This window comes from Capra hircus, chromosome 2, assembly GCF_001704415.2.
Source record: "Capra hircus breed San Clemente chromosome 2, ASM170441v1, whole genome shotgun sequence".
Lineage (NCBI taxonomy): Eukaryota > Metazoa > Chordata > Mammalia > Artiodactyla > Bovidae > Capra > Capra hircus.
The window spans coordinates 25,675,555-25,693,950 of NC_030809.1; positions in this window are offsets into that span (position 1 = coordinate 25,675,555).

The following is an 18,396-nucleotide window of genomic DNA, read 5'->3' on the forward strand; positions in this document are numbered from 1 at the left end:
CTTTTTTCCTCTAAAAAAATCATAGTGCTTGTCATTCAGCAAATGATAGCTCTATTTGTGGTAGTAGCATTGGATCAACTCATTATGAAGATGTGCATATAAGCACTTGGCAACTATTTATGATTGTTATGAAAAAGTAATAACATAATGATTCTCAACCAGCACTTGTTAAGCATTTATGATTATTACAGAATAGTAGTAAAACAGTAATTCTCAGTCAGGGTTGATTTTGCCTGCCAGGGAATATCTGGCAATGCGGAGAAATTTTCGTTGTCATAATTGGTGAGTTCCTTATGGAATCTACTAGGATATACTCTGGAAGTGTTAGTTGGTCAGTCATGCCCGATGATTTGTGACCCCACGGGCTGTAGTCCACCAGGCTGCTGTGTCCATGGGATTTCACAGGCAAGAATACTGAAATGGGTAGCTATTCCCTTCTTCAGGGGATCTTCCTGACCCAGGGATCAAACCCAGGTCTCCTGTATTGCAGGCAGATTCTTTAAGGTCTGAGACTCCAGGGATGCTGCTAAATATCCTACAGTGTATAGGATAGCCCCCCAAACAAGGAATTACATCAAAGGTGAAGGTGGGTAACAGGGGGCATTATAGGAATTCTGAAATATACAAATGTATCTAAAACTAAGGTGTTTTAGTTCTTCCTGTAGAACCCAGGGCTTCCCAGGTGACACTAGCGACAAAGAACCTGTCTGCCAATGCAGATGTAAGAGACGCAGGTTCCATCCCTAGGTTGGGAAGATCCTCTGGAGGAGGGCATGGCAAGCCTCCTGTTCTTGCCTGGAGAATCCCATGGACAGAAACATGGCAGGCTACAGTCCTTAGTGTAGCAAATAGTAAGGCACAACTGAAGCAACTTAGCACGCACTCAATAGAACCAAAAAAGAGAGAAGTTCTTGTTTATATGCCTGTTTTTTCCCTTTAACTGGTGCCGATTCACAGAACAAATAAAGTTATGTTTCTTAAAGTGTGATCTAAACCTCCCTGCTCCGAAGCACCAAACATTCCAGCATCAGGAGGATTCCTGTGTTCTGTGTGAAATGGACTGTCAGCACCTTTGTGCTTAGTCGCTCAGTCTTGTCCGATTCTTTGCGACCCCATGGACTATAGCCTGCCAGCTTTCTCTGTTCATAGGGATTCTCCAGGCAAGAATACTGGAGTGGGTTGCCATGCCCTCCTCCAGGGGATGTCCCCAACCCTGGGATTGAGCCCAGGTCTCCCGCATTGCAGACGGATTCTTTACCGTCTGAATCTGCAGCATGCCAGGCCTCTCTGCCCCTCACCATCTCCTGGAGTTTACCTAAGCTCATGTCCGTTGAATTGGTGATGCCCTCCAGCCAGTACAGAAGTGATGTCAAAAGTAGCAGGTAGAGCGATGATCTGTGTGGTCTTATTTTTTGTGTCAGGTAGTCTGTAAACCTACATTAGAATGTATAGATTCCCAAGGCTCTTTAGTTTGGAATTTTCTTTTATTTTTGCTCTGAAAAGGTAAAATATTCTGCACCTGAAGATACTAGCTCCACTTTCAATAAGGAACCTGCTGTTTGAGCCATTGGTAAAGTTATTAGAATGGAACAGCTGGGGACAAAGACAAGCTGATTCTATATTTAGAATGTTCTATGAGGCTGAGTCTATGACGAATTTATTCTTGTTCCTTTTAGAATTGCCTGGATTTGTAAAGCAGAGAACCGTTGACTATATTCCAGCCCTTCTTGGGAGGTAAAATTCAGCGTTATTTATGTGTCCCTTAGGAAGGATGATATATCTAAAAGCACATTTCTCTTCTTTCTTCATACATCAATTCTTTAGTTAAAATAACATCACCTTTTGGTTCTTATTTTACGAGTTGGTACATCTTTCTAAGTGCTAGTGTAAAGTCTACTGATGCTAATTATGAATAGGAATTACAGGTTCTGACAGAATAGTGGGAGGGGAGAGCAAATTAATTCAACCCTAATTTGCATTCCTCTGCCAAGTTTGAATTGGGACCAATTTGTAAACTGAATTATCTCTCTGGCCTTGATAGAGTTTATAATAATGCTGAAAGTTTCTTAACTCATGGCAGTGCCTTTTTAATAAAGACACATTCACAACTGCAGTCTTGGTGCCTTGTAACATATTGCTAATAATTGGGCTAACAAGATTTTAAAGTTAATTAAAAAGGAGAGGAAAACCTATAAAATCTGATGCAGCTCAGAGTGGTTGGTGTGTAATAGGCTGACCAAGCAAAACTGCCGACAGAGAAGAGGATAAAACTTGTTCATTAGTGATTTACCAATGATGCTCCTTTTCTTTTTCTTGGATAAAACATTATCACTTTGGCATTTCTCTTAACACAATTGATAAATGCTTAACAAGGATTGTTCAGTTCCCATTATCTCATTTTTTTTTTTAAACAGAATTCCCCAAAACAGCCAAGGAGGTTTTGCTTAGGTAACTCATCATTTTGTAAAACTGATGGCCCATGGAGTCTGAGGCATATCCAATACTGCATCATAGGCCAGAAGGGAACTTGCAAGCTCTAGCTTGGCTCTCATGGTCCAGTTGCAATGCCCACAACACCTCTTAACACCAGGATTCCAGTACCAATGTGGTGAACATTAATATGATTCCATTTGATTTTTCAAAGGCCTTCTTGCATTCTGTGTGTCCTTTTTCAAAGAACACTTCTTCCTGCTTCTCTGTACCAAGTACTAACCTGGGTTCCTCTGATGTGCTAGGGTGCTGGTGAGCCACAACGTAAAAGTTGCTGCTGTTGCTCAGTTGCTCAGTCGCATCTGACTCTTTTCAGTCCCACGTACTGCAGCACACCAGGCTTTCCTGTACTTCACTATTTCTCAGATCTTGCTCAAACTCATGTCTGTTGAGTCACTGATACCATCCAACCATCTTGTCTTCTGTCATTCCCTTCTCCTGCCTTCAGTCTTTCCCAGCACCAGGGTTTTTTCCAATGATTCAGCTCTTCGCATCAGGTGGTCAAATTATTGGCCACCTAAAAGTAGTGCTTGCCATGTATGCTGATTTCAAAATGGTGTCCGGATGTAGGATAACAGAAGGGACTGATCCTTACCATAGTGCTATCTGTCCATCTCTAGATGGAAAAATTCTACTGCCTCTCCTTGCTTCTTGAGCTGATGTGAATGCTGCTGGTCTTTAGTCCTTCAGAATATTGTTTTCTGGCCCAGAACAGACCATTATGTGATTTGGAACTCAGAAGTGTTTTTCTCTTTTGGTAAGTTTTGAGTACTCCGCCAAGACTGCCCTCTTGCAAATCACACTAGATTCTGTTCTGTTCTGATAATTTCTTGTTTGGATAGAAATTGGATTGATAAATCCTTCTTTCTTTCTTTTTATTTTTTAAATTAAATTATTCATTTAAATTGGAGACTAATTACTTTACAAAATTGTGGTGGTTTTTGCCATACATTGACATGAATCAGCCAGGGGTGTACATGTGTCCCCCATCCTGAAACCTCTCCCCATCCCATCCCTTTGGGTTGTCCCAGTGCACCAGTTTTGAGTGCCCTGTTTCATGCATCAAACTTGAACTGGTGATCTATTTTACATATGGCAATATACATGTTTCAATGCTATTCTCTCAAATCATCCCACCCTTGCCTTCTCCCACAGAGTCCAAAAATCTGTTCTTTATATCTTTGTCTCTTTTGCTGTCTTGAATATAGAGTCATTGTTACTATATTTCTAAATTCTTCGTATATGCATTAATATACTGCATTGAAGCTTTTCTTTCTGACTTACTTCTCTCTGTACAATAGGCTCCAGTTTCATCCACCTCATTAGAACAGATTGAAATGTGTTCTTTTTAATAGCTGAGTAATATTTCATTGTGTATATGTACCACAACTTTCTTATCCGTTAGTCTGCTGATGGACCTCTAGGTTGCTTCCATGTCCTAGCTATTGTAAATAGTGCTGTAATGAACATTGGTGTACACGTGCCTCTTTCAGTTCTGATTTCCTCAGTGTGTATGCCCAGCAGTGGGATTGCTGGGTCATAAGGCAGTTCTATTTTCAGTTTTTTAAGGAATCTCCCCACTGTTCTCCATAGTGGCTGTATTAGTTTGCATCACCACCAACAGTGTAAGAGGGTTTCCTTTTCTCCACATCCTCTCTGACATTTACTGTTTGTAGACTTTTTGATAGCAGCCATTCTGACTGGTGTGAGATGGTACCTCACTGTGGTTTTGATGTGCATTTCTCTGATAAGGAGTGATGTTGAGCATCTTTTGATGTGTTTGTTAGCCACCTGTATGTCTTCTTTGGAGAAATGTCTGTTCAGTTCTTTGGCCTATTTTTGATTTTCCCAGCACCCCTTGTTAAAGATATTGTCTTTTCTCCATTGTATATTTTTGCCTCCTTTGCCAAAGATAAAGTGTCCATAGGTGTGTGGATTTATCTCTGGGCTTTCTATTTTGTTCCATTGATCTGTATTTCTGTCTTTGTGCCAGTACCATACTGTCTTGATGACTGTAGCTTTGTAGTATAGTCTGAAGTCAGGCAGGTTGATTCCTCCAGTTCCATTCTTCTTTCTCAAGATTGCTTTGGCTATTCGAGTTTTTCTTTTGCATTTCCATACAAATTGTGAAATTATTTGTTCTAGTTCTGTGAAAAATACCATTGGTAACTTGATAAGAATTGCATTAATCTATAGATTGCTTTGGGTAGTTTCACTTTTCATTTCATTTTCACTATATTGATCCTTCCAATCTGCCTGCAATTGAGAGACCTGAGTTCAATCCCTGGGTAAGGAAGATCCCCTGGAGAAGGGAATGGCAACCCAGTCCAGTATTCTTGCTTGGAGAATTCCATGGACAGAGGAGCCTGTCAGGCTACAGTCTATGGGATTGCAAAGAGTTGGACACAACTGAGTGAATAACTTCACTTTTTTTTTCCCTCCCCTCAGTTCAGTTCAGTTCAGTTCAGTTCTGTCACTCAGTCGTGTCTGACACTTTGTAACCCCATGAATCGCAGCATGCCAGGCCTCCCTGTCCATCACCAACTCCCGGAGTTTACTCAAACTCGTGTCCATCAAGTCGGTGATGCCATCCAGCCATCTCATCCTCTGTCGTCCCCTTCTCCTCCTGCCCCCAATCCCTCCCAGCATCAGAATCTTTTCCAATGAGTCAACTCTTTGCATGAGGTGGCCAAAGTATTGGAGTTTCAGCTTCAGCATAAATCCTTCCAATGACATCCAGGACTGGTCTCCTTTAGGATGGACTGGTTGGATCTCCTTGCAGTCCAAGGGACTCTCAAGAGTCTTCTCCAACACCACAGTTCAAAAGCATCAATTCTTTGGCACTCAACTTTCTTCACAGTCCAACTCTCACATCCATACATGACCACTGGAAAAACCATAGCCTTGACTGCTGCTGCTGCTGCTGCTAAGTTGCTTCAGTCGTGTCCGATTCTGTGAGACCCCATAGATAGCAGCTCACCAGGCTCCCCCGTCCCTGGGATTCTCCGGGCAAGAACACTGAAGTGGGTTGCCATTTCCTTCTCCAATGCATGAAGGTGAAAAGTGAAAGTGAAGTCGCTCAGTCGTGTCCGACTCTTAGCGACCCCATGGACTGCAGCCTACCAGGCTCCTCCAGCCATGGGATTTTCCAGGCAAGAGTACTGGAGTGGGGTGCCACTGCCGTCTCTTGACTAGATGGACCTTTGTTGGCAAAGTAATGTCTCTGCTTTTGAATATGATATCTAGGTTGGTCATAACTTTCCTTCCAAGGAGTAAGAGTCTTTTAATTTCATGACTGCAATCACCATCTGCAGTGATTCTCCCCTAAGTCACACCAATTCTGGTTTCCTCCAGAAACCAGGCTGTTTGAGTTGGACTCAAACAGTTGGACTGTTTGAGACCCTATAGACCATAGCTCATGAGAATCCATGGGATTTCTCCAGGCAAAAATAAACGAGTGGGTTGCCATTTTCTGCTCCAGGGGATCTTCCTAACCCAGGGTTGAACCTGCATCTTTTCATTAGCAGGTGGGTTCTTTACCAGTAGTGCCACCTGGGAAGATCATTTGCATGATAATCCGTACCTAGTTCTTATTTATCATGTACATATTCTATTTTCTAGCATTATATTTTGATTTAGGCAGTTTTTACTGTCATTCTAGGGACATATCAGTCATGGCAGAGACAAATTATCTGTCTCCCAAGCTCCATTCTTTTTTTCTATAGAAATATTTATGATGCAACTTTTAACTTTTAAGTTGGCTTAGAGTTACTTGGTATAAAGCTCCCAACAGCTAAGCATTGTGATGGGATTAAATTCTAGTTAACATGATGATGATGATGATTACGCTCAGTCATGCCTGACTCTTTGCGACCGCATGGACAGTGGCCTGCACCAAGCTCCTCCGTCCATGGGATTTTCCAGGCAAGGGTACTGGAGTGGGTTGCCATTTCCTTCTCCAGGGAATCTTCCCGACCCAGGGATCGAACCCAGGTCTCCCTCATTGTAGACAGACGCTTAACATAGTATAAGTTAAAGCAGGCTATTCAACTTCTAGAAAGTGTCCTTAAAAAGGAATAAGCAACATTTCTTTCTCCTCTTATTTTCTTCCTGCCTGCTAGAATGTGGATGTAGCAGTTGGGGCTGGAGCAACCATCATGGAGATAATCTAGGGGGTCAAACAATGAACTGAGGAGCAATAAGAGAGAATAAACCTAGGTTCTTGGCACTGTTGTATGTACTAGCCCTGCACCACGCAATGCCAACTTTTTGAGAAAAAGGAATAAATATTATATTGCTTATTTTGGCTCTTCTGTTACTGCCAGTCAAACTGAATACTAAATAATTCATTAGTATTTACCAATTCTAAAAAACTCCTTTGCTAACCTGCTCTTTAATGTTTGGAATTCTTTCAAAAAGATCTAAACCCCATCATCTCAGTGTTTGCTTAAAGAATTAATGAACTTGAGGCCCTGAGACATTAAAATACATCGATTTAATTATTCTCTAAAGAGTGATTGACTAACACAGATCTATTTCAGAGACCATGGTCAATATAGGGCTTCCCATGTCAAAATCTTCTTTCTTAAGCCTGGTGTTAGAAAGAAAATGAATCAGAAATTTGTCTAGTTCTAGCTAGTTCTGTTTTACAGGACATTAGATTGATCTCTTTATATGAAGGAGAGAGAAGACAAGGGCAAAAGTGTTGAAATCTTTTTCAAGTTTGGTCAAATAACATAAGAGTTCTACCTCTGATCAACAGATTTCAGGCAGTTATTGAGTACTGTTTTTGAGTATCTCTCTTAGTATTCCATACAATTAGACAGAGACTTCCGTAATTGAAACAAAAATTAAACAGGACCTGTTTTCAAAGGAGCAAAAAGCTAGTCTAGGAATTTCTTAGTTTTAGGTTCTTCAAGTAGCAGGCCCTGGAAAAAGGACTTAGATACTAGTAGTTTGTGAAATGATGCCAGGAAGCATGGGAAAGAATGGAAGGGAAGTTACCAAACAGGTCAACGTCCTAGGTAACTAGGGCACAATCCTATTTTGCATCTTCTGGGAAACTATGTGGGGGCCTGCCTCAAGATCTTCTCACCAACGGTGAAGAAGCAGGGGTATTGATGCACCAACTCCCATCTTCGCTGATTGGGGATTACTCCTGTGGATGTTAACTCATTGGCTTTTCTGGCCCTCCCTGTGCATGAGCTGAGAATCCTGTTGGATGGCAGAGATGCAGGTGCTGGGGAAACCACCAACCTATATGGGAACTGTGTATATGTGTCACTGCTTGGTAACACATTTAGTCCATTCTGTTCTGTCATAAAGACAGAGATCTCCTATGAGGTTGCATGATTAATGCTTGGTATTATAATAATCTCTAAGGAAGTGCAGGCCACTGTGGGCCATAGTGGTAAAGGAGGATGTATGTATGACATGAAAATCACTTTAGTTTTGAGGGCTGGCCAGGATTTAAATAAGAGGAGAGAAGAGAGGGGGACATGGATACCAGGAGTGAGGCATATCATGGACAAGGGCTTGGATGTAAAAATGTGAAAGATACAACCTGGGAGTTGGTGGCTGAAATAACAATCTAGAGTGAGAGGTAAAGTTGGAAACGTATTAAGGGATTTTTTTTCAAAGATCTTACAGTTCAGACTAAGTGTTCTGGCTTGACTTCCTGCCAAGACATTCTTTTCCATTTAATGGGACTAAATTTATATATAATTAAAATTTCTGCTTCCAACTTAATGGAAAATATATGCTCTTATGGGGTAATTTTCAAACAACGGTTCTCAATCTTTTTTATTCTATTGAGGTAGACATTAAAAAAAATGATGTTAGCATGTAGCACATACTTCATAGATAGAGTATTTCTAATTTCCTACATGTTAACTCCATACTTTTATCTGCAGCTCAAAGATGCCTATCAGAACGCAAATACACAGGAAAGGTGTTAGTGTGAATGGAAAACAATCTAATTCATTAAAAAAAATTTGCAAATGTCATTTGTTTAATGCTTATGGATTAACAAATTATTTGTGATACACTTCAAAAGTGGTGGTGACCAAACAGTGTCTCTAACACGATGGTTGACAAAAGTCAAGGTTGCAAATGGGTGACCTGCAGGCAGAAGCCACAGGCAGACTTTTTGTGATTGTCACATAGAGTTGCCTCAAAGGGATGGGGCAGGAGCTGCCTTTGACATGAAGGCAGTGACAACAAAAAAACCCAGGAGACACAAGAAGAATCCAAACCAGGGATTTTTCAAAAAAGATTAAAGATTTGAATGTAAGGCAGGACATTATAAGATTCTTAGTGGAAAACATAATCAGAACACTCTTTGACGTAAATTGCAGCGAGATCTTTGTTGATCCTACTCTTAGGATGATAAAAATAAAACCAAAAATAAACAAATGGGATCTAATTAAACTTAAAAGATTTTACGAAGCAAAGGAAACCATAAAACCATACATAAAACAAATAGACAACCCTCAGAATGAGAGAAAATTTTTGCAGGTGAAGCAATTGACTAGGGATTAATCTTCAAAATACACAAACAGTTCATGCAGCTCAATATCAAAAAACAAACAAACCAATCAAAAATGGGCAGAAGATCTAAATAGACATTTCTCCAAAGAAGACACACAGATGACCAAAAAGCACAGGAAAAGATGCTCAACTTCACTAATTATTAGAAAAATGCAAATCAGAAATACAATGAGGTACCACGTTTACTGGTTTGAATGGCTATTATCAAGAAATTTACAAACAATAAATGCTGGAGAGGGTGTGGAGAAAAGGAAACCCTCCTACACTGTTGGTGGGAATGTAAATTGGTACAGCCACTGTGGAGAACATTGTGGATGTTCCTTAGAAAGCTAAAAACAGAATTACCATATAACCCAGCAATCCCACTTCTGGGCATATACCGAGAAAAAACCATAATTTGAAAATGTACATGCCCCTCAGTGTTCATTACAGTACTATTTACAACAGCCAGGACATGGAAGCAGCCTAAATGTTCTTCAGCAGAGGAACAGATAAAGATGAGGTACAGATAACAATAGTATATTACTCAGATAAAATATATATAATGCTGCTTGCAGCAGCATGGATGGACTTGGAGATTGCAATACTGAGTGAAGTAAGTCAGACACAGAGAGACAAATATTATATGACATCAGTTACATGTGGAATCTGAATAAAAGGTACAGATGAACTTATTTACAAAACAGGAATAGAGTCACAGACATAGAAAACAAATTTATGGTTACCAGGGTATAAGGGAGAGACAAATTGGAAGACTGGCATTGACACATACACACTGCTATATACACAATAGATAACTAATAAGGACCTACTGTTTAACATAGGGAACTCTACTCAATACTCTGTGAAAAAAGAGTAAGTATATGAAAGAATGGATATATATGAAAAGAGTGGATATATATGAAAGTGAAAGTGTTAGTCACTCAGTTTTGTCCAACTCTGTGCAACCCCATGGATTGTAGCTCTCCAGGCTCCTCTGTCCATGGAATTCTCCAGGCAAGAATACTGGAGCAGGTAGCCATTCCCTTCACCTGGGAATCTTCCCCACCCAAGGATCGAACCCAGGTCTCCTGCGTTGCAGGCATATTCTTCACCATCTGAGCCAACAGGGTATATGTATATGTATAACTGATTCACTTTGCTGTACACCTGGAACTAACACAACATTGTAAATCAACTAGACCCCAATAAAAATTTTAAAAAAGAGGGAGTTTTATCAACTGTGCTGCAAATATTCTTACACTCGAACACTCCCACAAGGAATCCAGCAAGAGCTGAGGATCACAACTGCCCTCCTGGAGGTGGTATGTTCTCTAGTTTATGCTTCTAGGCCTTTTTTACTCTTTTGCTTTATTCAAATGGTCTGAAGGCATTTGAGAATGAAATGCCCCCTCTGGAGCTTAAAAGGAACACCTGGTTTCTGGAGGCTCCTGAAGCCATTTGGAGCTTGGCCTTGGAGTCTGAGAGCCCTTGTTCTTTCTTGTGTGTGTGTGTGCCCTCAGCCACTTAGTCGTGTTTGACTCTTTGAGACCCCATGGACTGTAGCTCACCAGGCTCCTCTGTCAATGGAATTTTCCAGGCAAGAATCCTGGAGTGGGTTGTCAGTTCCTATTCCAGGGAATCTTTCCAACCCAGACACTGAACCTACATTTCTTGTGTCTCCTACATTGGCAGGTAGATTCTTTACTACTGCACCACCTGGGAAGCCTACTCTTTCTTGATTCTTGGGCAATTGTGAAGTAGTCTCAGTTAGGACATCTCTATCTGCAATAGCCTTCTGATCTTAGTGAGGGTTATTTTTTATTTCCATACTCCTTCCATCAAATTTAGCTTTCTATCTCTTATATATGTACTTGAACCAACTTTCTCCTGTCTATAAGAATCTAATGAGTATCTCCAAGGTCCATTGATTTGTGAATCTTGGCTCAGGTCATCTTAACGGTTTGTTAAGATAGGATCTATTTTATTAATTAACAACAGGATCAATAACTCCATTCTTTCAGCAAACATCAGCTATTTACTGAGAAGCTATTGTTGACCAGGCATGGTTTCTTAGGTGCTGAACTCCTAAAAAGAAGTGAACTTCACAGAATTCTCTGCCCTCAGTCAGCTTATCTTCTAGTTGGAGAAGTACCATCATAGACAACTGAATATTTAATATAAAAAATCTGTCTACTGAGCAGGAAAACAGGAGATGTGGGTTCGACCCCTGGGTCAGGAAGATTCTCTGGAGAAGGAAATGGCAACCTACTCCGATATTCTTGCCTGAATAATCCCATGGACTGAGGAGCCTGGCAGGTTACAGTCCATGGGGTCATGAGGAATCCGAAGGGACTGAGTGACTGAGCATGAGTGCATGGTGGAGGTACTATGAGGGAAACACAGCAAGGTAAGGAAGCAGTGGGTGGGAGGTGAGCCGTTTCATGGAGGGTGAGGGAAGGCCTTTCTGAAGATAAACCAGAGCCTGAAGGATCATGGGAGGAGAATGGTATATGGTGATTTGAAAGAAAAGTATCTCAGGCATTGAAATAATAGTAATTCAGTGTCCCTGAATTGAGAGTGTGCCCCCCCTCCTTTTTTTTTAAAGAATTAGCAAGGAAGCCAATGTGGGTAGAGCTCAGTGAAAAGTTAATAGAAAATTAGATTGGAAAAGTGTCTGGGAGTCAGATCATGTAGCGCTTGTAGGCAAGAAAAAGGATTTTGAACTGTATTCTGCATGATGGATTTTTAGCAGAGAAGTGACATGATTTGAATTGTTACTTCAAAAGCATTACTCACATTGTCATGGGGGAAACAGTCTGTAGCGGGGTGACGGTGGACCCAAGGTGATCAGTTAGAAAGCTGTTGGAATATGCTGGCTTGAATTGGAGTGATAGCAATGGAAGTGGTGAGAAGTGAAGCTGATTCAAGGTAGAGGAAGAGCTCACGGGAGATGTGGCATAAAGAGAAGCATCAAGAATGACTTCAAGTGTTTGAACATTTGCATTGTTAGACTCTGAGATGAGGAATACTGAAGGAGAAGTTTTGGGTGTGTGAGTGGTGGTGGAAATCAAGTTTGGTGTTAGAAATAGTACATTTGAGATGTTCGTTCAACTTCCAAGGGAAGATAGGCATTTTGATAAACAAGTCTGATGTTCAGGGGAGAATTTGGGGGATCAAATTCTAAATTAGGGAGCTATCAGAATATTTCAAGCCTATGGGACTGAATGAGATTATTTTTGAAGTGAGCTTGCATAGCAAAGAGGTCCAGATATTGTGTTCTGAAGCAAGGGCTGAGACTAGATGGTTGGGTTTGACCCAGCTTAGACAAGACCAGTTTCGGTGGATGAGGAAAGTCTGATCGAAGAGAGTGGAGAAATGGCACGGGAGGATAAATAAGCAGTGAGTATGGACTGTCCATAAGAGAGGACAAAAAGATGGGAGAGGGAGAGATGGCCATATCAGTCAGTCAGTTCAGTCACTCAGTCATGTTCAGCTCTTTGTGACCCCATGAACTGCAGCAGCCAGGCTTCCCTGTCCATCACCAACTCCTGGAGCTTACTCAAACTCATGTTCATCGAGTTGGTGATGCCATCCAACCATCTCATCCTCTGTTGTCCCCTTCTCTTCCCACCTTCAATCTTTCAAATGAGTCAGTTCTTCGCATTAGATAGCCATATGCTCATTGATAAAACTTAAGGTCTTCTTCCTTATGTTATCTTGCAGGCCCTAAGGTGTGGCTGGGGAAAGGAGAGCATATTTCATATATAAGTCACACATCTGCTTTCTTTCATAGAAGTGTGTGTCCAGTTGTTCAGTTGTGTCTGACTCTTTGTGACCCCAAGGACTGTAGCCTGCCAGGATCCTTTGTCCATGGGATTCTCCAAGCAAGAATACTGGAGTCAGTATCTAGCCCCTCCTCCAGGAGATCTTCCCGACCCAGGGATTGAACCTACGTCTCCTGTGACTCCTGCATTGGCAGGTAGATTCTTTTACCACTGAGTTAGCTGGGAAGCCCACTTCCTTCTATATTTTCCTTTTTTTTCTGCTGGCTACTAACCTTTCTCTTCTGAATCCAGGCTCTGGTCACTGTTTTCTGTTCATCACGTTGGAACTGCTTCTACCAGCCCCATTGTGTCGCTCATGTACTAGCTCTTAACCACCCTGACTGGTGATAACCCTAGAGCATGTTTATGTCTTTCTTTGTCTCTCCATCATTCTGCCTAGAGCTTTTCTTCATCAGCCTCTTCATGCACTGCATGTGCCTTTTGTGTTCTTAAGACTGAAGGTAAACAACTTTTTCACTCTATGAATCTGCCCCGTATTTCTTGTCAAGCTGTGGGGAAGTGTGTGTTTATGTGTGTAATGAGAAGGGGACAATAAATTAGAAAATGGGACTGGATACAGGTGGGAGTGTTGTCTACCCCTTCGCACATGGCTGGCATTTCAAATCTTGGCTCCATCAGAGCCAGGCCCCCTGTTAGAGCTGAAACTTACTTGTTAGCCTTTGTAAATTTAGGATATCATATCAATTTTTTAAATGTCAGTTAAAGTTTGTGTTTTGAGGCAAGTACTTTTTATCTCTTGTTTGATTCCCAGGGACCCGGAGTCCTTTTCACACAAGTTGTAAAAGTCTTTAATCCTGAAAAGTAGAGAACATTCATATATGGGAAATGACCTGGAGTTAGATCACTTAACTTGCCGTCTGGGTAGTTTTTAACCATGTCTTTCTTTGGAAATAGAGTCCTTTAAGCAAGAATTTCAGAAGAGCTATTGTTGCTTATTTCAAATGTCTGGGTTTTTTCTCTCTTCCCATTTCTTTCCTCTCCAATGGAGACCATTCTTGGGTGGTAATTCCAAGTCTAAGGAAGAGAAAAGAGAATTTTCCCCATCACTCATGCTAATTAGATCCACAGGAGTAATTTAGTCTTGAAAGTGGATGAGTCTTCAACAAAGGTAGATTAAGTGGATACTTGTAAAGGCAGCAGTTTGGACTCTCTTGGCAGCACGGATAAAGCTCTTCAAAGTGGTTCTTGTTGAATTCACTGAGCCTTGAATTTGAAGATGAAGAAAGTTATACCTGTTACCCCTGTGCTTTAATTTATAATCCATTTCTTAGGCTTTCTTGCTTTGAAGTTTGTCTTTTTTTTTTTTTTTTAACCATTAGTTATCTTTTTTCCCCACTGATAGGAGTACTTAGAGGAGTGAAGAATCTGTTGCTTGTTATTAATAAATATTTATAGAATCTTTAAATGATTTTTGTAAATGGCATGTGTTTGCATGCTAAGTCATTTCAGTCATGTCCCACACTTTGCGACCCCATAGACTACAGCCTGCGAGGCTCCTCTATCATGGGATTCTCCAGGCAAGAATACTGGAGTGGTTTGCCATGCCCTCCTCCAGGGGATCTTCTCAACTCAGGGATTGAACCCGCATGTCTTACATCTCCTGCATTGGCAGGTGGGTTTTTTAATCACTAGCACCACCTGGGAAGCCCCTGTAAATGGCAGTTGTGTTCATTTTGATGATACCCTTTGGGAAAAGTGCGCACAAGGAATCAGATTATCCAAGTTCTTCCAGGATTGCAGATTAAATTGTAAACTCAGGTAATCTTTGCAAGTTATATTAGTACTTTTGGGGCACACTACCCGGGAGAGTGGCAGTTTAGCCTTTTCATAAAACAAAAAAGAAACAAACCAAAAAAAAAAAAAAAAAAAAACCAAAGAAAACCCTGCAAAATTTTTTTAAGATGGAGGTGAAAAGTGAATATCACCAAGAGCTTTGAGCTATAATCACAGGCTGCTGAGCAAATCTTATCATTTTCCACATGTGCCATAATGGGAGAAACATCAGGATGCCTTTGTGCAATGAAGCCACTCTCAAGTGGGCAGAAAAAAATGACATTGTGTTGAAGAAGCAAACCAAGGTCTAACTTCCTGCTCTTTAGAAATCTCAGTTCAACCTTTTTTTCTCTGCAGGTGAACCACTTTCCCTTCTCTACTTACCTTCAAATGTTCTGTAATTATCATCCTTCATGTTATTAGGCAGCTGTGCAATGTTCATATTTCCAACATGAAAAGTGCAAATATTTCTAATATCAAATGTACACCTGAAAGTTTAACACTTTCACCTTCATCTCTGACTCCACTAGCTTCAGTTTAAAAACTGGCACAAAAAACCCCGAAAGACTAAAAAGTAAATAAAAACTGGCACTGCCAAGGGAAAAATACACGTGTGTGTGTGTGTGTGCTTAGTCACTTAGTTGTGTCTGATTCTTTGTGACCCCATGGACTGTAGCCCGCCTGGCTCCTCTGCCTATGGGGATTCTTCAGGCGAGAATACCGGAGTGGGTTGCCATGCCCTTCTCCAGGGGATCTTCCCCACCCAGGGACTAACCCCTGTCTGCTACATCTCCTGCATTTGTAGGCAGGTTCTTTACCACTCGTGCCACCAGGGAAGCCTACACATTAGTATACAACTATCAAGACAAGTGAATCAACCTAGAACAGATACACCAGGTGTATCTACATGTGCAGAGTGCACGTGTGAGCCTGAACACCTTAGATGAGACGGTAAAGCAGGAAGGCTACTTCCAAATCTCAGGCTCTTCTCTCATTGGACATGAGTTTGAGCAAACTCTGGGAGATAGTGGAGGACAGGGAAGCCTGGCATGCTGCTGTTCATGGGATCACAGGGACTAAACAACAACAATAGGAGGGCTTAGAAAGCACTGTTCCAAACCTGGTAGAAAAGTCACCCATATTGCTCAGGGCAAAAGCAAACAAACAAACAAACAAACCCTTTGTTATTTAGCATGCTTCCAAGGCTTTTAATAAACAATACAGCTTAATAAATAGAGGATAACCAAATAGGAAAATACCACTCTCAACCCAGATTTGAAGAAACCTGAACCAATCTGCCCAGTTTCCCATTATAGTACATGCTGTAATTAGATGAGTGATTTATCATAACTTTACAAAATCAGAATTTTGGTTCAGAGGCTTAGAGAAGGAAATTTTTTCTAGTGTTTGGATGACTGACTTCATCTTCTACGCTGAATTTCATGTAAGTTCTGGGTCCAGATGAAAAAGGTAATATTCTCATTCTCTTATCTCCAGGTAAGAGAAGCTCTGCATTTGGCTTCAATATAAATCAAACCCATTGGAAACCAAGGTCATGTGACTCAGGGTATTTCCCTGGCCTTTGCTTTATTCTGGGCCTCTGAGATCTGTGGGCAGGCAGAGAATTCAAACTCACTCTACATTTCATTTCTAGCAACTATTTTTTTGACTTCTTATGACAGCTTTCTTTCCTTTTTTTAATGTAAATGTAAAGGATTTTTTTATGTTTAGTTTTTAGGTTTGTGAGAGCATGTGAATATTTTATGCAAAATGCCACCTTGAAGGCAGCAAAAAAGATGGGAAGCCATAATAAAGTTAGATAATTGGCATGGGAAGAATATTTAATCTAAGCCTTGAAACTTTTTCCAGCTTGTATTGTGTCTATGATATGAAGTATTACTTTGTGTTGTTCTTCTGGGCATTTCTAGGCATTTTATCAAGATCGGTGGACTGATTAACCAACCCTCTTCATATATTTGGTACTTGGATGGGACATAGTCAGTGTAAGCATGTGCAGGGAAGCCCTACATCACAGGTCTGGGACTTTAAAACCTCACTTATATGATTAAAAAAAAAACCAGAACTTTAAAAATAAAAACTTCTTAACCCAGCATCAAGGAGAATAGTACTACTTTCAGACTCAAAAATAACATCTTATTAACAAACCAAAGTGGAAGCCAGGAGCTCATGTGTCCTAACTTAATTCTAACTGAATCTTATTGTTGCAAGATTATAATATGGGATATCCAAACATAGTTTTAGATGCAAATTTTATTCTATGATAAGACGCTGTTTTAAATTAATCTCAGTGAGACTATATAATAATATTACAACGTAAAACACAACTGAAAAGTGATATGATTAAATTACAAGAATTCAATCATACCCATTTACCCAATTATAACAGGAAAGCACATGCCAGCTGCTCTAGGACCCACCTGAAGTCTATGTACTAGAGAGTCTTCTTGTAATGCTGCTGCTGCTAAGTCACTTCAGTCGTGTCCGACTCTGTGCGACCCCATAGACGGCAGCCAACCAGGCTCCGCCGTCCCTGGGATTCTCCAGGCAAGAACACTGGAGTGGGTTGCCACTTCCTTCTCCAGTGCATGAAAGTGAAAAGTGAAAGTGAAGTCGCTCAGTCGTGTCTGACTCTTGGCGACCCCATGGACTGCAGCCCACCAGGCTCCTCTATCCATGGGATTTTCCAGGCAAGAGTACTGGAGTGGGTTGCCATTGCCTTCTCCGCTTCTTGTAATGAGATTTGCCCAAACCACTTTCTAGATTTTACTTTTTTCTAGACTTTCTCTGTAACTCTTTTGGTGCATCTTTCTTTTTTGCACAGAATGGACAGTCATCAACCTGAAGCCAAACTCTGGGAAATACCAAAAAAATATGCCACACAGACTCTGCCCTCCTGGAGTTTACATTCTGGTTGGAGGCACAAGATGTGTGCACAAGAAACATTAGACTGGGTATCTGATTTGATTCTACAGGGACTTGGAAATTAGAGGCAGTGTGATTGGAATAGTTTGGGAAACATTTTTGGGGAGAAGTTAGGATCTGATGGATAGACAAAATCTAAAAGAGAGGAGACAAGGCAAGATGGTTTGGGGATATGGCATTCATAAAAGCAGAAATAAGGAGTGAACTCAGAATGTATTCATTTGATAATTATTTATTGAGGGTCTGCCAGAAAAATATGCAGTAAATATGATGAGGTCTTGGCTCCCATGAAGTTTCCATTCCAGTGTGATGAGGTAGGTAATAAAAAGAAAAAAAAAAGCAAAATATTTTTAGATTTTGAACGTGCAATTCATGAAATAAACAAGGTCAAGTGGTAAAGCTAAGGGAGATGGGGGTGGAAATATAGTCAGTGTTCCTCAGAATTTTAATGTGAATCTCTGAGAGGTCTTGTTAAAAGCTAAATTGTGATTCAGAAGTTCTGGGGTGAATCTGAGAGTCTGCATTTTCAAAAACATCCCAAGGGTTGCCAGTGCTACTTGTCCACAGCCCATATTTTGGGTAGCAAGTCGTTAGGTGGTATGATCTGAGACTATTGGCTGGTTGTAACACAAGAATCTTGGTAGAGTAGGATGAAGAGGAAGAATGAAAGGGAAGGTTAAGAGAAAGATCTGGGCCAGACAGAGATGAACCTAGATTGCCAAGTTTAGGACCAAGGAGTTAAGAACTTTGGCAGGAGGGCCAGTGTTGAAAAAGCCTAAAATGGCAGGTACACCACAGGATGGAGTCAAGCAAG